Raw genomic sequence first — 6,000 nt, 5'->3', positions numbered from 1 at the left:
ACATACCTACCCAAATGACGGCACAGCATTATTGTCAAGATACAACAACCTAACAGATAAGAAATACCTTAAAAAGGTAAAATATTTTTTAAAAGTTTGATAAGAATATATCTTTGCTCTTCTAATTTCACTTCTTATAGTAATTGTGCTGTAGATACCATGCAGTGAACCTCATGATATTTTATCTTTATTTTGTGTCATAGATAAATAATCTTAATGCCAAAATAATGCTTATACTGATGATTCAATACTTCAAAAATGTGATGCCCTGGGGGAAAGTTAATAAAGAGATAAAGAGAGGCTCTGTGCTGACTTGTTCGAATTTGGTATGTGGCAACTGTGCAGTTGCACAGCCTTAGAGCTCCCTTGAGAAACTTCACAAATATTTTCACTCTCACAAAATGCTCTTCCTGAGAAAAAATCTGACTATCAATTCTCTCCCTGAGAATATTCAAGTTCTCCATTGGGGAATCAAGAGTTATAAGTCTATTATGTCATGTTTATAACAAAAACCTATTTTCAGACCCTCATTATTGTAAGTAGTTTGGAATTTTCTATTGAGAATGCTACTTACCAAAAGTAAACATGAAACAATAAAAAGAAAATAGAAAACTATAAAAAGTCAGAGAAATGCAGAGTTTATTATCTTCCTTTCATACAATAAGTTTATTCTAATGTTTCCTTTCTTTATTCATTTTTCCTGGGAATAGCGTGCTACAAACTCACCCCAAATGAAAAATAGTTGAAAAATTAAAGAAAAAAATAAAGGCACCTCAGTTAAAGATTTAAAAACAAAAAATAGTACAGCAGATTCTCGTAGGCAGAGGGGTAGGCCCCCTGGGGATCGGCAAATTGAGTAGCTGGAAGTAATAAACACCAGAGGATAGCAACATTAGCAACTGCTGAGCAGAAAATTGGAAAGATTCTTCAAGGGTTTTTTTTCTCCTTTTCTGGTTTTCAGGTTTTGTCTCTCCTGTATTTCACTGACACACCATAAATAAAGACACAGCTAAAAATGAATTTTCTACTAGACATGGCAAATGCTCATTGAGCTAATTGATTAATAGTTAAATGTTTAAAACAACTTCAACTGCTAAACAGCAATGACAACAATAACAAAAAACAGCAGGGCACTGTGGCAGGCACCTGTTGTCCCAGCTACAGGGAGGCTGAGGCAAGAGAATCTCTTAAGCCCAAGAGTTTGAGGTTGCTTGGTAGTCTGCCACAGCACTCTACCAAGGGTGACAAAGGGAGACTCTAATGTCTCAAAAAGAAAAAAAAGAAAGAAAGAAAAAGAAAAGAAAATCTGAACGAGGAAGTTTAAAGTATATTAGTGCTATGCGTATAGTATATTCTTAACCAACATATATAATTTTTCGTTTTTTAAAAGATGATAAAATAATGTGTATATCACAAAAAAAAAAGATGTACTAGAAATCTGACATCATCATGTTGTCCTACTATAAGTCTCTGTCATTCTATGTGAGTGTCTTGCTCTTTGGATCATCCCATAAATTCTCACCCATGTCATTACCCTCTGGTACTTCCTTTGAATTTTTCTCTTCCAGCCACCCAAGCCAAACTGCCAAAATAATTTAGCTATAAAAGAAGATTCGACTCTTCAGGAGAACATGCCTTTTAGACTGAGATCTGTAGTTCTTCACTTTACAACTTATATTCCAGCAATTGTCAGCTTTCATACCTAACCATATCAGAACAACGATGTCTCTTATATTGTTCCCAAACTCTTTCTAAATCAGTGCTATTTTTCAGTTATTTCTTTAGACCTTCAAAAAGTCTGAAATGGCATTTTCAACACAGAATAAGCTCTATGAATACTGACCTTCTGCTTTTACATTATACTCAAGATGGTGGCAGGAATTACTCAATGAAAATTATAGTAGCTAAAGTTATTAACCTAATCACCATTCTAATTCCTTTATGTTTAATTCTTACTCAATACTAGGATGTAGTTTCTAACACAATACTCATTTTATAGATGAGGAAATAGAAACAAAGAGTAAATCTATCAAATTCACAAAATTAGTAAGTTACAGATTTGGTGTTTAAGCACTATCCTTCTGTATTAGCTATGGTTGCCACAACAAAGTGTATCTGTGTCCTAACATCTGTTTTTATAAGGATACTAGACATATTGCATTGGGTCCCACCAGCAGTGACCTCATTTATCCTTAGTTACCTCTTTAAACACCTTACTTCCAAATACAGTCACATTCAGAGGCACTGTGGGTTAGGGTTTTAACACATGAATTTGAAGTGAGATGCAATTCAGCCCATAAACATAGTCTTATGCCAGAACCTACCTCTTACCCACGGGGCAAACATTTTTTTAAAAAAGAAAGGAAAGGAAGGAAAGAAAGAGAGAAAACAGGAGAAAGGGAGGAAAGAAACAGGCTACTTGAGATGAGACATGAGATAGAACAAATTGATTTAACGTTTCTTGTTTCCATTTGAAAGACAGTAATTTCCAGTACAGTGATAAACCGTGTTGTACAGAATAATCTCGCAGGCAGCTAGCAACAGGAGGCTTTCCAGACGACCTAGAGACAAATTACCTCACTCTGGGAAGGCAGCTTTGTACCATGAGGTGTCTATGAGCGCTGAAGTCACAGAGACAGGAGAGTAAATAGCTTTCTATTTCATTCTATTTGGGGAAGGTGTATTCCATCTCTGATCCTCAGTTTTCTTAAGACACACATCACACTTCTTAGTGTAGGGTTATTGGGCTGAGAGGGTTACAGATCATATGAAGAGCTCCTATCCTCAAAGAGTGAAAACCCCAAAGCTCTTCCCCTTTCTCTCCCATCTTTGGTTCCTCACTTAGTAAATTCCACTCAGACCATCTCCTTGTCTTTCACATATTCCCTCTTAAAGAATATTAATATCATAAACACATGGTGAAATAGCAAATAATGCTTTTGCTTCACCTAATTATCTCTTTTCACACCTTTCTAGCTGTATAGAAAGCATGACAATTTACTCAGCATATTCTTGAATCCTCTGTCTTTAACATCTACCTTTGTTCACTGAATTGTTCAATTTTATAACTACTTAATTCCAACAGGCTCTCACATCTGCTTTTTCCTCTGTAGCTCCAATGATTGCCCCTGTTCATAATTTCAATCTGGTCTTCTACAATATTCCAGCTGTTCATTCCACTCATATTGTCTTCTCACCTCTCTCCACATACCTGGATTTTAACAAAGCAAGAATCATAGCATATTTTTCAAAATATTTTTCTGGTTTAGAAAACTTTCCTTTTCTGTAGCATTAATTCTCAAAGTATTTTTGAGTGTACATTTCTTAAGTGTCTCAGGTATTGCCTATACTTTTTTAATATCCCCCTTAGTGTCTATTACGTTATCATGCACAACTCGTCATGAATACATTTATATAATATATCCTGGTTTAAACAATGCCAGATGCCAAATTAGAAATTAATGAAGATTTACCAAGAGACACTTAAGCCAATAAATCAAAGAGAGGTTCCCAATCTAAGAATCAGTATGGCAGATTAATTATGATGATGCAAAAACTATGCTCGATTTAAAGAAATTGTGAACAAAATAAATTTATTTTTACTTCCATTCTCAAAGATAATAAATCAACCTGCATTTACTAGATTTTCTTTGAAGCAGAATGGTTTTCTATAGTTAATTAATTTAAATAAATGCCCAAGCATTCTTGACTTTACTGTTACATTATAGCTTGATAAATCACACATAAGAAATGCTATTTGAGGAAGATATTTGAAAGAAACCAGGTACAAGATTGCACCTCTGATAGGTTTAACTAATTTAGATGCCTTACTGTAAATGTACCTCTCCACTAATTCAATAGTCTTATGTTGTCCACAAACTCAATTAAGCAGACTTACATAACTAGAAAGTTTAAATAAATTATAATTTTGTTCTATAATTAATAAATTCACTTACAAGAAATTATAAAGATTAGATTAAGTTGCAAAATTTAGAAAGAAAGAATGAACAATAAAAATCTATACCTTTATAATGATGCTACAGCTGACCAAACCATGAAATTTGAATTAAATACAAAGTAATATAGTAAAAGTATGATTCTGTAGGAAAAATGTGGTAAATAAATTTTAAGGCAAAAAATCTATACTAAGGAAATATTCCGAATGTACTTCAAAACTTATGAACTCTGAGATACTGAACTATTTGTTATACCTAGATAGTGGTTTTTAAGGTCAGTGTATTTCTGAGCATATCAGCTCAATGTGACGCAAGATCAAAGAAATCAAAGTCCACCAAGTCCTTTGGCAGCATCTAATAAACAAAACAAAAAAACATGACCTGCAGATCACGTTTGTAAACCTCGTATCTGGTAAAGAACATATATATGAAATATACAAAGAGTCTTTAAATCTCAATAATAAGAACACAAACAATTTTAATAATGGGCAAAAGATCTGAAAATACACTTAATCAGAGAAAATGTGCAGATGACAAATAAGAATATGAAAACATATGCATCATTGTCATCAGAAAGTTGAGTTAAAACAACAACAAGAAACAAGCAGACACCTATTAGAATAGCTAAAAACTCAAGAAATGGACAGTCCACGTGCTGGTGAGCGTGTACACCAACAGGACGTCTCCCTCGTTGCTGGTGGTGACATGAAATGTGATGGCTACTTGGAGGACAGATCTCTAGTTTCTGACAAATTGAAAGCATTCTCTTAAAATAGGATGGGGCAAATACTGTCCTAGATATGTGTCTAATTGATTTGAAGACTTACGTCTACGTAAAAAGCTTTACACAAATGTGTATAGAAGATTTAATCATAATCACTAAAAATTGGAAACAACCAAGATGTCCTTCAATCTGTGAATAAATAACTGAAAAGTTTGTCCATAGCAATATTATTAACAATTCTAATATTTCTATACGTGTATGTTAGAATTGAATACTTAATTAAATGGTTGCTACATGGTAAAATCAGGTCTCTGTGGGAGAGGGAGCTTATGGATATAGGTCAAGAGAGGAGGTTAGAATGATTCATGTGTTGAAAACATGCATGTCACTTTATATAGACACTCTAATCTCAAGGAGCAGGACCAGAACCCTCCACTCTCTAAAGTGGGGGCTGTACATCATGGCTTCCTTCCTAAGAGTAGAGAGTGGAAAGCTGGAGGTAGGAAGCAGCTTCATGTGAGGGAATTTAATAATCATTATTTCAGCCAGGTGTCCAGGATAAATATCAACAGTCATAACTCATGCTGGCAGTATGTACCCTTGTTATGATGTGATTAATATATCACTTTGCCTCTATGATCTTCTGCCCTAAAATTCATAACCCCAATTGAATTATGAGGGAAAACAGACATATTCCAATAATAGGCACTCTATAATATACCTGACCAGTAATTTCTCAAAACTGTCAAGATAATCAATGACAAGGAAAGTCTGATGAACTGTCATAGCCAAGGGGGAGTCTGAGAAAAATGACAGCTAAAACTAATGCAGCATTCTGGATGGGGTGCTGAACCAGAACAGGACATAGGGAACAACTGAGCAAGTTTGATCCAAGTATGGATTTCAGTTAAAAATAATGTACTGATACTGGCATATTAATGGTAAGAAATGCACCATACTAATGTGAAATGTTAATAATAGGAAACTGAGTTTGAGATGGAAATCTCTGTATAGGCTTTACTTAATTTCGTTTTGTAAATCTAAAGCCATTCTAAATGTTGTCAATTTCTTTAAAGAGAATATTTCTACCAGAAAATCAGAACAATGTGCTTATCAAGCAGTTCCTCACAGGGAATCATCTGCAGGTCCTAGGGAAAGAGATCCCTGCATGGTGGTTTATAAACTTCTGTTCTCTAATTTTAGGAAATTTGGATTGCTCAAAAAAAAAAGAAGAGATTTTATGTGATATATGTATGAATGTTGGTGCATGGATATTTTTTCCCTATATTAAATCTGTTATCATGGACAGTAGGATTTTTC

The 6,000-nt window shown here is 34.2% G+C and overlaps 1 protein-coding gene across 3 annotated transcripts in view; it reads left to right on the top strand.

Moving 5' to 3' along the window:
* The window catches only part of TFPI (tissue factor pathway inhibitor), a 59,240-nt gene that overhangs the window by 17,248 nt on the left and 35,992 nt on the right, over positions 1-6,000 (top strand). Inside the window, exon 1 of one of the 3 annotated variants that reach the window (XM_023507633.1) lies at positions 5,918-5,922. The exons of the other annotated variants lie outside the window; for them this stretch is intronic. The gene's annotated coding sequence lies outside the window, so the exon portion shown is untranslated. Of the gene's footprint in view, positions 1-5,917; positions 5,923-6,000 lie in introns of those variants that run through there. 3 annotated transcript variants of the gene reach the window in all.

The sequence above is a fragment of the Otolemur garnettii genome, unplaced genomic scaffold (genome assembly GCF_000181295.1).
Source record: "Otolemur garnettii isolate 467f Iridium unplaced genomic scaffold, OtoGar3 scaffold00195, whole genome shotgun sequence".
In the NCBI taxonomy this organism is placed as follows: domain Eukaryota; kingdom Metazoa; phylum Chordata; class Mammalia; order Primates; family Galagidae; genus Otolemur; species Otolemur garnettii.
This window is presented reverse-complemented; position numbering and strand designations above follow the sequence as displayed.